Here is a 16,647-nt window from a genome sequence, read left to right on the forward strand (position 1 = left end):
ACAGAAAAAAAAAACCTTCCATCAAAAATATCCAGACAAAACTGGCCTCACTGATGAATTCTTCCAACTATTTAAGGAAAAAATAATTCTAATTGTATAAAAATTCTTCCAAAGAATAGAAAAAGAAGGAACATTTCCTATCTTTATGGGGCCAATGTATCCATAATACCAAAACCTGATAAGAACACTACAAGGAAGGAAATTTACAACCAAAACTTCTCATGAATATAGATATAAAAATCCTAACTAAAATATTATCAATCAAATTAAACATTATACAAAATGGTAATGCAACATGACCAAGTGAAGTTTTTTCCATGATTTCAAGGTTAACATTTGAAAATCATTGTCATTTACAGAAGAAAGGAGAGAAATCATGGTACTATTTTTATAGATGCAGAAAAAGCAATTCATAAAATTCAGTACCTATTCATAATTTAAAAAATACTTTCAGCAAACTAGGAATAGAAGGGAACTTTCTTAATCTCACAAAGGGTATATTACAAAAACCTACAGCAAACATCATACTCAATAGTAAAATATTGAACAATTTTCCTCTGAGTAGGAATGAGATAAAGATGTTCACTCTTAGCATTACCATTATAGCATTGTATTGGAGGTCTCAACCAGTGCCATGAGGCAAGAAAAAGACTTCAAAAATATAAAAGCTGGAACATAAGAAACCAAATTATTGTATTCACAGAAGGCATGACTGTGTACATATAAAATCCAAAATGAAAAGAAAACTTGACAGATAAACTATTACAATTAATACATATATTTAGCAAGGTTGCTGGATACAAGATTAATGTTCTAGAACCAACTGTATTTCTAAAAAGCTGGCAAAAGCAAACACTTAGAAAATAAATATTGTATAAAATTCCATTTGTTATCACACCAAAAAAATCAAATGCTTAGTATTACACATAACAAAACATACACATCACCTCTACACTGAAAAATACAAAATATTACTATGAGAAATGATATAAGACCTAAATAAATAAGTGAAGGGATATACCATGTGCATGGACTTCTAAGATGTAAATTATTCCTAAATTGATCTAAAGATTCAAAATAATCTCAATCAAAGTCTTAGCAGGATTTTTTGGTGTGAGAATTAACAGGATGGTTTTAAAATTTATGTAAAAATGCAAAGAGCCCAAAATTTCCAAGATAATCTTGAAGAGCAACAACATCAAAGGACTTAAAATACAAGATATGAAGACTTCTTATAAAGCTACAATAATTAAGACAGTATATTATTAATATAAGTAGTCCAACGGAACAAAGTAGAGAATTCAGAAATAAGACCATACAACTAGAGTAACCCGATTTACCACAATGCAATGAAGAAACAATGATCCTTTCAATAAATTGTGCTGAACTGATATCTATATGAGAAAAAAATAAATTTTTACCTTCACCACTATAAATACACACAAAATATCCTAAGTGGGTTGCAGACCTAAATACGAAAATATAAGATGATAAATTTTCTAGAAGGAAACAGAAAAATTTTGTGATCTTGGGTTAGGCAAAATTTTTTAAACAGAACACCAAAAGAAAAGATTAGTAATTTGGAGTTCAATAAAATTAAGAACATCTGTTCATCAAAAGATATCATTAAAAGACTGAAAATACAAGCCACAAACTTGAAGATATTTGCAATATACAAATTTGACAAACAACTTGTATCCAGAATATATTAAGAACTCCTTCAAATCAGAAAAAAAAAAGCAATCTAATTATTTTTTGATGGGCAAAAACACTTTATAGAAGAGGATATCCAAATGGTAAATAAGCATATAAAAAGATGTTCAACATCAGTAGACACTGAGAAATGCAAATTAAAGTCACAGTGAGATTTTATTACACATCATCAGAATATCTAAATTAAAAGACTGACAATAACAAGTGCTAACAAAGATGTAGAGCAGCTGGGACTTATAGATTTCTTTTATAATGCAAGTTGAAATAAGCATTTTGGAAAACAAATTTGATGATATCTAGTAAAGCTGAATAGGCATTTATTCTATAATCAAAAAAGGTGTTTGTGTTTTTCAAAAGACAAGTACATGAATATTCATAGCAGATTTATTCATAATAGCACAAAACTAGAAACAACCCAGATGGCCATCAGTAGTACAATGGATAAAGTGTGGTATTCACATAATGAAATATTATACAGCAAAGAAAAAGACTACATGTAACAATGACTCTCTAAAACAGTACATGGTTTTCAAGAACAGGCAAACTAATAAATGGTGATAAAATTCAGAATAATTATTACCTTGGGGTGGGATGTTTATTAGCTGGGAAAGGCATAAAGGACCCTTCTGGAGTGCTGAAAATGTACTATGTCTTAATCCAGTTGGAAGTTTCATGTGTGTATATATTTGTAAAAATTCCCACAATCAATTACTGTGAATTGAAAGATGGAATCTTCCTTTTCTGAATTCAATAGATAAATTTTTCTAATAATCAGCAGATATTTTATTGACATCTTTTTAAATGAAATTGAATCACTGTATATCACCTTGTAAAAATCCTTTACAAGTCATTTAGACGACTATCTAAATTTTGAATCCTTCATTATCACAATCTTGTGAACTCTAGTTCAAGAATAGACTGGACACCTCCAGTGTGGAGACATTAATTCTACTACCCAAAGCAGAATATGCCATCTTCATGTGGCTATGAAGTTCAGATTTGATCTTTAAAACTCAATTTTAAAATAAATAGCACCATTAAAACTCATGAGAAGGATTTCCTAATTTTGTCTTTTCAAAAGAGCCAACACTGAATGATGGTAATGAGGAGGATTCTAAGACATTCTTCAGAGCAGAAAGTAAAAAGTCCTGAATCACATGGGGCTTTGTAACTATCATCCGTCTCACAAAAACTCACCTTGAACCTCCATGTGAGTCCTCACTAGGTTCAGGGGGTAGCTGACAAACTGACCACAAAAGTTAGGCAAGGCACAACATCCCATCAAAATCACCAACCCAGGGTCCTCTGTGTGAGTGTTTAGCCAATGAGTCTTCAAAAGCTGACAGAGAACAAAGTAATAATACACTTTAACAGCTGTTAAAGAAGAACCAAAATAATAAAGTGTTAATATCTTTTCTCACCATAGGCATGCGCTCCTTTCTATCTTCCGTGTTGTATTATGACGAAGTATATCAAATGCAGAATGCAGTAATCCAGTACAGAGTAGCAAGAGCCATAGGATATACATTTTTGAACCGCTAATTTTTCATGTAATTTAATGCACAGTTAATAAAGCCCTCAATATTTCAAAGACTCAAATTATCCAAATATTATCTCTTTTCGCAGGTACCATCCTAGCCATTAGAATTATCCAGAGGTGTTCTCTATGTACAAAAAAACAGAGATCAGGGCTTCCCTGCTGGCGCAGTGGTTGGGAGTCCGCCTACCGATGCGGGGGACATGGGTTCGTGCCCCGGTCTGGGAGGATCCCGCATGCCGCAGAGAGGCTGGGCCTGTGAGCCGTGGCCGCAGGGCCTGCACGTCCGGAGCCTGTGCTCTGCGGCAGGAGAGACCACTATGGTGAGAGTCCTGCGTACCGCAAAAAAAAAAAAAAAAAAAAAACAAAAAACCAGAGATCAGAGAACCTTAATGATGGAAACTGGCTCTAGACTTTAGAGCCCTGATTGCCTAATCTTTAAGGAAGCTTATTATGTCAAATTGCATTTCTTCTAACAGCAATATTTTTGTTTCATCACTTCTTCACACTCTTAAATATTCTTGAGGACACCAAAAAGTTCTTGTTTATGTGGGTTATAAATATCTATCAATATTTTCTATACTGTTAGACATTAAAATAGAAAAATTTTAAAAACAAGAATACGTTCTTATTAACCAGCAGAGCAATGATGTCATCACAAATCTGAAAAACTCTTTCGTCACAAGAGAATGCGAGTAACAAAGGTAAATAACACCTTCATATTAGGAAAATCATTTAGACTTCAAGGACCCTCAGAAAGGGTCTCAGTAACCCACCCCCAGAGTCTCCAGATCATGCTTTAGATGAATGATTAAATGGTTTTTAAATATCAAAATAATTATTTTAATCTAAATATACTAGACAATGCCACTGACTACTTGTAATGGGCTGAATTGTGTCCCACCACCACCAAAATTCTTTTGCTAAAGCCCTAACCCCCAGGACTTCAGAATGTAACCATATTTGGTAAGGTCTCTAAAGAGGTAATTAAGTTAACTTAATGAGGTATTCAGAGTGTACCCTATTCCTATAAGTCTGGTGTTCTTGTAAGTAAAAGAAATTTGGATACAGTTGTGCCTGTGCACAGAGGAAACCATGTGAGGGCAGAGGGAGAAGGTGGCCACCTTCTGCAAGCCAAGGAGAGAGGTCTCAGAGAAACCTAACTGCCGACACCTTGATCTTGGACTTCTAGCCTCCAGAACTGCAAGAAAATAACTTCTCTTGTTTAAACCACCTAGTCTGTGTTATTTTGTTATGGCAACCCTAACAAACTAGCGCACTGCTTTTAAGGCCTTTCCTCATTTAATGATTCCCAAACTTGACTAATTATCAGGTTTACTTAGGATTTTAAAAAAAATTTTTTTATTGAAGTATAGTTGATTTACAGTATTGTGTTAATTTCTGCTGTACAGCAAAGTGACTCAGTTATACACATATATACGTTCTTTTTTATATTCTTTTCCATTATGGTTTATCCCAGGGTATTGAATATAGTTTCCAGTGCTATACAGTAGGACCTTGTTGTTTATCCATTCTATATCTAATAGTTTGCATCTACTAACCCCAAACTCCCAGTCCAACTCTCCCCCATCCTCCCTCCCCCTTGGCAACCACAGTCTGTTCTCTATGTCTGTGAGTCTGTTTCTGTTTCATAGATAGGTTCATTTGTGCCATATTTTAGATTCCACATATAAGTGATATCCTACGGTATTTGTCTTTCTCTTTCTGGCTTACTTCACTTAGTATGATAATCTCTAGTTGCATCCATGTTGCTACAAATGGCTGCAAATCATTCTTTTTTATGGCTGAGTAGTATTCCATTGTATATATGTACCACATCTTCTTTATCTACTCATCTGTTGATGGACATTGAGCTTGTTTGCATGTCTTGGCTATTGTAAATAGTGCTGCTATGAACATAGGGGTATATGCATATTTTTAGTTATAATTTTGTCCAGATATATGCCCAGGAGTGGGATTGCTAGATCATATGGTGATTCTATTTTTAGTTTTCTGAGGAACCTCCCTACTGTTCTCCATAGTGGCTGCACCAGCTTACATTCCCACCAACAGTGTAGGTGGATTCCCTTTTTTCCATACACTTTCCTGCATTTATTATTTGTAGACTTTTTAATGATGGCCATTCTGACTGGTGTGAGAGGATACCTCATCATTTTGATTTGCATTTCTCTAATAATTAGTGATATTGAGCATCTTTTCATGTGCCTATTGGCCATCTGTATGTCTTCTTTGGAGAAATGTCTATTTAGGTCTTCTACTCATTTTTTGATTGGATTGTTTGTTTTTTTGGTTGTTCAGTTGTATGAGCTGTTTGCATATTTTGGAAATTAAGCACTTGTCAGTCGCATCATTTGCAAATACTTTCTCCCATTCTGTAAGTTGTCTTTTCGTTTTGTTTATGGTTTCCTTTGCTGTGCAAAACTTGTAACTTTGATTAGGTCCCATTTGTTTATTTTTGCTTTTATTTATATTGCCTTGGGATACTGACCTAAGAAAACATTGGTACAATTTATGTCAGAGAATGTTTTGCCTATAATCTCTTCTAGGAGTTTTATGGTGTCGTATCTTATGCTTAATTCTTTAAGCCATTCTGAGTTTATTTTTGTGCATGGTGTGAAGGTGTGTTCTAACTTCATTGATTTGCATACAGCTGTCCAACTTTCCCAGCACCACTTGCTGAAGAGACTGTCTTTTTCCCATTTTATATGCTTGTCTCCTTTGTTGAAAATTAATTGACTGTAGTTGTATGGGTTTATTTCTGGGCTGTCTATTCTGTTCCATTGATCTGTGTGTCTGTTTTTGTGCCAACACCACACTGTTTTGATTACTGCAGCTTTGTAGTGTTGTCTGAAGTCTGGGACGGTTATCCTCCTGCTTTTTTCTTTATTCTAAGGATTGCTTTGGCAATTCTGGGTCTCTCATGGCTCCATATAAAATTTAGGATTATTTGTTCTAGTTCTGAGAAAAATGTCATGGGTAATTTGATAGGAATCACATGAAATCTGTAGATTGCTTTGGATAGTACTGCCATTTTAACAACATTAATTCTTCCAGTTGAAGAGCATGGGATATCGTTCCATTTCTTTGAATTATCTTTAATTTCCTTTATTAATGTTTTATAATTCTCAGCATATATTCACTTAAGATTTTTACTTAATTTTTCAACTGCAAATCAAGGGTCAGAAAGCAAATTATAGTAGGTTAAGGAAAAAATAAACAATGAGGAAATAAAGTATAGATGAGACTTCACATCCTTTGGGAGTAAAAGAATGAGAAATTGATAGCAGTCACTAGTGAAGGAGGAAGAGTTAGAGAGAAAATTTGTATTTTTTTGGTTTAGGTGTTTGTTCTATCTTGAAAAAGAGACTTAAAAGTGATTCCAATGTCCAAGGGGAGTACTGATAGAGCAAGGACCTGGATCAAGAGCCAAGGTAGAACACTCAGCCTCAGTAAGAAAGAAAGACACTACCTCTGGGACATAAATGATAATAATGATGATATCTCACACTTATATAGCACTTTCCATATGCTGGGGCAGATCTAACTATTTCACATATATTAATCTAATACTCATAAAAACCCCATGAGGTAGGTCCTACTATTATCTTACAATTCTGATGTTTATTTTTTCTCCCTTCATCATGTTAGTATGACAGAACCAACCTTCCTAAAGCCAACTCGGTCTACTCCATGTCTGCTGCCATGCAGCTAAACATGGCTGAAGAGAACACACCCATACTGATTGTTCTCATTTTAAATTCATGATCATAAAATCTTAAGTGGGCCTTTAATTATCCCCTAGAATACCATATTTCCCTTGACCATTTACTCTCCCAACATACCAAAGACCATTTTTTCATACTTTGTCCACTGTCCTAAAACTTCTAACACTAGATGATCCTAAAATTCATATGGAAATGCAAGGGACTCAGGATAGGCAAAACAATGCTGAGGGAAAAAAGCCAGAGGAGTCACATTTTCTAATTTCAAGCTTATTACAGAACCACAACAATCAAGACAGGTGTGATACTGGCATAAGGATAGACATACTGATCAATGAAATAGAATTTGAGAGTCCAGAAATAAACTAATATGTATGGTTAATTTCAACAATGGTGCCAAGACCATCCAGTGGAGAAAATAGTCTTTTCAACAAATGGTATTGATACAACTGGATATCCACATGCAAAAGAATGAAGTTAAACCCCTGCCTAACACCATATTCAAAAATTAATTCAAAATGCATAATAGACCTAAAACAAGAGCTAAAACTATAAAACCCTTAGTAGAAAGCATAGATGTAAACCTTCTATGTTCTTGGATTAGGCAATTGTTTCTTATATATGACACCAAATACAATAGTAACAAAAGAAAAAATAAATAAATTGGACTTCCTCAAAATTTAAAATTTGTGTAAAAGACAACCCATGAAATGGGAGAAAATATTTGCAAATCAAATATCTAAGGGATTTGTATCTATTATATGCAAAGAACTCCTACAAACCGACAATAAAAAGGCAAATAAACCAATTAATAGTAAACAGTAGTACCATTTTCTATCCACAAGGATGACAAGATCGGGAAGACAGGTGCTAACAAGTGTTGGCAAGGATGTGGAGAACTCAGAACCCTCATTCACTGCTGGTGGAAATAAAATGGTATAGTCACTTTGGAAAACAGTTTGGCAGTTCTTCAAGAGGTTAAACATAGAGTTATCTAATGACCCAGCAATTCCACTCCTAGATATATACCCAAGAGAATGAAAACATATGTCCACACAAAAACTTATACTCTATATGTAAAGCTGATTCACTTTGTTATAAAGCAGAAACTAACACACCATTGTAAAGCAATTATACTCCAATAAAGATGTTTTAAAAAAAACTTATACTCAGTTTCATAGTAGCATTATTCATCATAGTCAAAAGATGGAAATAGCCCAATTGTCCATTAACTGGTGAATGGGCAAACAAAAGATTGTATATCCACGTAATGGAACAATATTCAGAAAAAAAAAGAATGAAATACTGATACATGCTACAAGATGGATGAAACTTGAAACAATTTTGCTGAGTGAAAAGAAGCCAGTCATAAAAGACCACATACTGTATAATTACATTTATGTGAAATGTCCTGACTAGACAAATCTATAGAGACAGAAAGTAAATTAGTGGGTTCCAGGAAGTGGAGGAGTTGGGAATGGCGAGTGACTGCTAATGAGTACAGGGTTTGTTTTTGGAGTGGTGAAAATGTTCTTGAATTAGATAGTAGAGATGGTTGTACAACCCTGTGAATATACTGAACTGTACACTTTAAAATGGTAAATTATACTGTATGTGAATTACATCTCAATAAAAATTTTTATGATAGAAATAATTTTGTCAGATATGGCATTCCTCTGCTCAGAGCCCTCCGAGAGTTTCCCATTAAAGCAAAATTAAGCAAAAATTAATGTCCCTTCTCTGATCTGCAAGGCACTATAAAACTGGCCGCCCACTCACTCTCTGACCTCATCTCCTACTAATCTCTTCTGGCTCACCCTGCTCCAGCTGCACAGGCATGCATCTACCCTAAATGTTCTCCCCGTAGCTGTATGCATGGCTCAAGCCCTCACTTCCTCTTGTCTTTACTCAAAAGGTATCTTTTCAGGAAGGCCTTCCAGTCCCTAACAGTACTCTCCTTCCCTGCTTTGTTTTTCTCCACAACCCTATCATTAACACTTCAATTGTTTATTGTCTATCTCCCAGTGAAAGAACGTTGAGCTCCCTAAAGATAGGACTTTCTGTCTCTTTTGTTTGGTGCACCAAGAACAGAGCCTGGTACATGCAACTCAATAATTACTTATTGAATGAGTAAATCCCCATTTTTAAGGTGAGAGGATTCAGGCACAGAGAGGTAAAACAAATTGTGAAGCCATAGTTTGTACTCAAGCAGTCTGAGTCCATGATCCTAACTGCCATTCTAACCACTGACAAGAATTAAGAAGTCTTGTGGGGTGGAAGGTGCTCAGGATTACCAAAAAGGAAAGGAGTTGGACAAGGAATGTCATGCTTGATGGTCTGTCAGAATCAGCTGCAGAGAATGACCAAAGTAAAACTGGACACTACTGGGCTTCCTTGGTGGCGCTGTGGTTGAGAGTCCGCCTGCCGATGCAGGGGATGCGGGTTCGTGCCCCGGTCCGGGAGGATCCCACATGCCGCGGAGCAGCTGGGCCCGTGAGCCATGGCCGCTGAGCCTGCGCGTCCGGAGCCTGTGCTCCGCAACGGGAGAGGCCACAACAGTGAGAGGCCCGCGTACCACAAAAAAAAAAAAAAAAAAAAAAAAAAAAAAACTGGACACTACTAATACAGAAAATAGGTCATTATTATTTTGCACTCACCCCATCCCCCCAAAAAACTTATATTCTTCCCTTCCCTTTTTCTGAATTGACTATAATTTATTTGGAGTAGATCATTATTATAACCAGAGATTATTCACAAGAAACCCCAGAACAAAAGTAACATAAGCCAAATCAGACTTCTGACACTAGGGAAAAAATGGGAAGCAAAAGAATATCATTCAGTTTTCTTGGTGGTCTGAAGATCAGGGAAGAGGTTTGAAAAACAGATCTCCAAATTACTGATATACCAGCTATAATGAAACCCAGCAACAGATGGAGTCACCAAGGGAGAGTGAGTGGGCTGTATGCAGGGAGAGAAGAGGGAAGGTCGAGGTCAATATTTATAGGAAATGAGCTTGCAATCCTGAGGAAGAGAAGCCAGCAAAGCAGACTGTTTAAAAAAAAAAAAATGTTGTCTATTCACTCAGTTTTAAATATATCTTTTATTTAAAATTTTTTCAGTTGTATTATATTTTCAGATCTAATAAATTTGTTGTAAGCTCATCATGGAAACAAACTCACCTCATAGAGAGTGGTATCTACGCCTGCATACAGTATGACAGAAGACTGTAAAAGCCTGTTACCTTTTCAAGCTTCCAGATCTTCCTGGCACAATCCAATAACCCAGAATACTGTCCAGTTTTACTTACAGCCAAATTAGTTTTTAAAACCTGAATATGAAAGAATGTTATAGGGTCATTGATCAGTTATCCAACCCAGGGCAGTTACATAAATTATGAGCTACAGAACTCATCCATTGTTATAGAATTAAAAGGAGAAAACAATCTTGGGTCAAACTGATTTTTCAATGACAGTATACCTACTGTCATTTTCCTACTGTTCCCTGGAATATTTTACTTTTGCCATACTAGTATGTTACAAATACAGTGCTTAAATGCTTTTACCAAATTTCTGAATTTAACTTTGCAGGAAGAGAGAGTATCTGAATCCAGCTCTGTCTTCTTTTTGTCAAATTACATAACAGTGTAGCCACAGCTATTGTACTATGACTCAGATAAGGAACCCAAAAGAGAATTGATCCAACCACTATGGAAAACAAGTTGGAGGTTCCTCAGCAAATTAAAAATAGATCTATCCTATGACCCAGCACTTCCACTTCTGGGTATAATACCCAAAGGAAATGAAAACAGGATTTCAAAGAGATATATGCACTTCTATGTTTATTGTAGCGCTATTGACAATAGCCAAGATATGGAAACAAGCTAAATGCTCATCAACAGATGAATAGACAAAGAAGATGTAGTGTATGTGTATATATATATATATATATGTATATATATATATACACAATGGAATGTTATTCAGCCATGAGAAAGGAGGACATCTTGCCATTTGCAGTAACATGGATGGACTTAGAGCACAGTGTGCTAAGTAAAATAAATCATACAGAGAATGACAAGTACAATATGGCATCACTTATATGTTGAATCTAAAAAAGCCAAACTTGCAAAAACAGAGAGTAAAATGGTGGTTATCAGGGGATGGGAGGTAGGGGGGATAAGATAGATGCTACTTAAGGGTAAAAACTTGCAACAAATAATAAATAAGCTCTAGATATCTAATATACAGTATAGTGAATACAGACAACATTCTTGTACTATAATCAACCATCTTGCTAAGAGACTAGAACTTTATTTATTCCAACCACTTAAAAGAAAGGATAATTATGAATGTGACTGAAGTACTAAATATTGCTATAATATATAAATGCCTCAAATTAACATATTATACACCTTAACTTTACACAATATTATGTCAAATATATTCAAAAAAGAACCTAAAAGAAAAGTGAAGCTCCTACAACCTCCACCCCCAACTTAAGTATCCTAATAAACTGATACTAGGATTTCACAAACATCAGCACACGTATATATATACACACACCTTGTGAATGGCAGGTTTATTAAATTATATATATATATAGGACAGAGCCCTGCATTTGATAAGGAGTAAAGGAGTGCCACTCTGACCAGTCTCTGTCTCTTACTGTCATGATTTCCAACCCATGTAAAGAATCAAGAGTATTGTGTAGCCATCCCTTCTCTGGCCCCAGAAAAAAAGGAGATTTCCCTAATTTTTGCCCTCCCTAGAACACTAGAACTAGATCATTAGGTTATGTTTAATTATTTGTTTACATATCTGTCTCCATCAGTAACTCCAAAATGCATATGGATGACAATGGTGTATTATTTGGTGGTTGTACCCTCAAGGTGAGTTGAGTGCCTGGGAGCTTTATTGAATAAATGAGTCCAGGAGATTACAGGCAATGAATAATTTGCCCATGAGACTATCAAGAAGTATTGAAATCCTTCTGAAATCTTTCTTTTTAAAAGCATCAAATATTATTCACATTACTCAAAAACATGCATATGAAGTACGCAACACCCCTGCGTTAGGGTTTTCAGACGCTCTGATGACACTGTGCATGTTTGAGCACAAGTACCCACTATGCCTCCGGCCAACAGGTGTTTCCATAGATGGCCAGATTTTCTCTTTTCATCAATTAAATTATGAAAAGTCCATCTATCTCCCATATCAATTCCCTATTAAAACAAAATAAATTTTAAAATAAGTAACATTATAATTAGATGACCTCAGATGAAAGTGTTATCTCCTTATAAGATCTAAATAATGTTTTATATATCTCAGCTCCACAGCAAATTAACATCAGCCTCTCCCAGAATTTTGTACTTTACCAACTAGTGTAATTTTAAATCACTCATTTTGTACTTTATCAACTAGCGTAATTTTAAATAACTCATGAATTAGCTTGAAATACTGTCAACTATAAATTAATAATAACTATTTGTATCATGTTTAGGATAATTTTTACATTTCCCATTTTTAAATCTCTATACAATTTTCAGTATAAAATTATTTGTCTGAGATTGAATACAAAAAGAACAACCTGCCAAGTTCTAAGAAATATTTTTAGCCATAATGAAATACAGGCTACATAAACTACTAGTGAGATAATAGTTATTTAACTGGCAATGATGTAAAAGTATAATATCTTCAGTGTTCAAGATCTAGTGGATCCCCATGTTATCTCCAGTCAGACTCTTTACCTCTAACAAAACAAATATAAAATATCAATATATGACATACCTTTAAAAGCAGTTTCCTTTTACATCTTTACCTACAGTGGAATTGAACAAAACCTGGGCCTTCCCACGTAGTGCTCGGAGCAGGTAATAAACTCTGCAGTATATATATCACAAGTAGGAGGTTTTCGAGAGTCTAGAAGTTTGATCACATATGTCATGATTAAAGACCTTGGATCAGGAGTCAGGTGGGATTCAAATCCTGACTTCCCTAGCTCCTAATTGAATGAACTCTCTGGGACTTAGTTTCCTCAAATGCAAAGGGGAGCAATACTAATACCTAGCCGGATAGGCTTGTTAAGATTAAATAACTTAGAGCATAAAAAACACTCAGCATAATGCTTGGTACCAAAAAGTTCTCAGTGAATGTTAGCTACTGATATCATTAATTGTAAAACATAGATTGCTTGATAGCAGTTTGGCCTCCATGTGCTTGGCTGTGCTTAGTCATAAGCAATAATGTAACTATGTAAGAGCTCAATATCTGTTTAAGAAATAAAAATTAACATTTACAGAGCTAAGCCAGCACTGCATCAAACAGTTATATGTGTCATCTTTAATTTTCATAATAACTCTAAGAAAAGTAAGTATTATTATCCCAGTTTTACAGTTAAGAAAACTGAAGCCCAGAGAGATTAAATAATTTACCCCAACTCACCCAGATAGTAAATGGCAGAGCTGGGATTTGAACCAGAGCCAGCACTCTGTTTCCACTCTGCAGAACTGGCTGCTTTCCACCTCTGGGCTGTACAGTTATAGTGTCAAGCATATTTGTTTCCTGTGAAATTACTATAAGCCAAACAGTGGACCTGCCCCTGGAACAAAAGAAGTGCCGTTTGTTAGCACTATATCCAAAAAGGAAGTTCATTGAGTTCATTTTAAATTACTTTATTAGGTTATCATAAACACTGTATCATTTAATTTTCAAAACAGGTATTTTCCATGCCTGTTTGCTCCTTAACTCATTGTAAAACAGAAAACTTATCCTATCGCGGGCATAAAATAAATGTATTTTTCATTGACTTGAATTTCCTTTAATCATCTCTAAAAGGAAGGTGCAGAATGAACACTACCAAAAGGGTAAAATCTCCTCTTAATGATTACATATTTACTAAAAGAATGTTGGTAACTAAAGAGCTTCATAAGGCTCATGTTAAGAGTAAAGAAGGTACACTATTACAGCTAAGGCAGTAAGGTTATTCTACCTGTCAATTGTAATGTGATCCTACTAGTCATCTCCCTTTCTCAGGGAGACAGGACATATGTATGCATGTATATATTTGACCCTTGAATAACACAGGGGTTAGAGGCACTGATCCCCAGGTACAGTCGAAAATCCATGTACAACTTAACAGTCAGCCCTCCAAATCCTAGGTTAACCACAGATCATGTAGTTCTTTAGTACGTATTTATCGGAAAAAAATCTGCATATAAGTGGACCTTCAATGTGAAGTTCATATCTGCATTGTTCAAGGTTCAACTGTATACATATAGTCATGGGACATAGAACAGTGCAGGTTATAATTTGTAGCCACTAAGCAAAAATTTTAAGATATTTTAAGAAATTTTGAGGATTTTAAGAAATTATGAAGCATAGATTTTATATGCACTGAGAGACAAGAACTATGCCGACTATGAGGTATATATGAATATGAAAGAAACTAGAACTTTGGCACTCTTTCAAAAAATTCTGCTCATAGTTTATTCATTCAACCAACAAATATGTATCAGTAAAGTACTATATGACACAGCAATCTGCAACTCACATTCCCTACCTTTCAGGCAAGAAAATAAGCAACTATAATACAAAATGATGGTGCTGAGTAGAAGTAATCAACTCTTCAGAGTGTAGTTACTCTCAACAGATGTGTGCCTTCTGCAGGTTGAAACTTTGGTTGAAGTACATATTATATGTCAATTCAGATTTTTGGCATCATACAAATTTCTGAGGAAACATTCTATAGCATCACTTTTTTAATCAGGAAATATTCACTAGATAAGTTTCTGGCCCCATAATTTTCTAACAGTACACAATGCATTACATTTACACCGATGATTCATGGAATAAAATACACAAATATTTAAAAAGAGACCACTTACAGTAAAAAGCCTCCAGTAATGGGCAATTTCTTCAATATTTCTTGCAGGTTTAAATAAAAAATAATTCCTCCATTCATACCAATCCACTGTCAGTGACCCATCAGTATACATACTGTATGTTAAAACAAAGAATATGCTCAAATACAAATTACGAGTCATAAATTTTAAAAAGCATTATCAAAATGACATAATCTCAAAGTCAGAAAATTGGGGATATAGCTGAGCTCTGCCCATTGTTACTTTTGTGACGCAGAGAGTGCATCTTACATCTCTAAACTTCAGTTCATATAGGAATAATTCCTACAACACAGAGCTATTAGAGTATTAAATGTGATTATATGCACAAAGGCCTTGTAAATTATAAAGAACTAACAAGCTGTAAGTCAGAATTACGGCATCCCCATCTTCTAGTATTTCTCCTTTAAACATTTCCCCTTCTTCCCATTTGTACCTTCATCTTGTAACTTCCCTAGCAATCAGAATGATGGCTGACAATTACCCTTTTTAGTTATAGATCTTAAAGGACAATTTTCACTTTTATGGATATCAAATATCTCATATCAAAAATATCATAAGAAACCCAAATATCCATGGAAATATAATTTTCATTAATATGAAATAATAGTAATCAAACCAATTTTTAGAATTTTAAAGAATTTTAAGAATTCTCATCAGGGAATTTCTCAAATCCTTGAATGAAATTAAGAATGTGAAGAAAGATAATGAAATATATTGCTTTGAAATGTGAGCTTCCCAAAATTTCAAGTTATTCATACTTGTCTCAGGTAGCTCCCTTTCTCATTTTCCTCAGTGACTATTGCTAATTTTCATACATCTCCTCAAGCCACCAAATCAATTTTTGACACTTACTCTCGGGCCATGTTGCCCCCCATTTCCCCCTGAAACATGAGTGTTTAAGCATTCTCATCCTAAAATAAAATCTCTTAACCCCACCTTCCGCACTATCACCCCCTATCTCTCTCTGTCTTTGAAGTAACACTCTTTAAAGAGTTGTCTACCTTCTGTCTCCAATTTCTCCTCATTTTCTCTTGAACCCACTCCCATCAGGTTCTCACCACTATTACCCCACCAATAGCCTTCACAGCACTAAATCAGTGGTCCATTCTCTATCTTCATCTTCTTTAGCCTATCAGCAGCATTTGACAAGATAGTTGTCTTCTCCTTGAAATATTTTCTTCACTTGTCTTCCAGAACAGAGTATTCTCCTAGCCCTCCTCCTTTCTCTCTGGCTGCTCTTTCTCTGTCTCCTTTACTGGTTTCCCCTCATCTCCCCTGCCTCTAAACATCAGACAATACCAAGACTCAGTGTACCATACTCTCTCCTTGGTTATCTTTTCCAGTCTCATGGCTTTAAATACCATCTATAGGCCCATGACTCCCAAATCCCTTGCCTGAGTTTTCCTCTGAACTCTGGATCCCTATTTCAAGTTGCCCACTTCACATCCCTACTTTGATGTCTGGTTAGCATTTGAAACTTAACAAGAACAAACCTGAACTCTGATAGCTACCCCATTCCAAATCTGCTTTTCTCACAGTTTTACCCCTCTCAATACATGGCAACTCCATTCTTCTAGATGCTCAAGCCAAAAATCTTGACATTATCCTTGACTACTCTCTTTTACACCCCGCTCACAACCCAGCAGTAAATCCTATCAGTATTTCAAAATACATCCAGAATCCAATCGCTACATACCTCCTCCGTCCTGGTACGAGCCACTCTCAAATGTCTGTATTATTGCCTAGCTGTCCTC

Source organism: Delphinus delphis, chromosome 1 (assembly GCF_949987515.2).
Source record: "Delphinus delphis chromosome 1, mDelDel1.2, whole genome shotgun sequence".
Classification (NCBI taxonomy): Eukaryota; Metazoa; Chordata; class Mammalia; order Artiodactyla; family Delphinidae; genus Delphinus; species Delphinus delphis.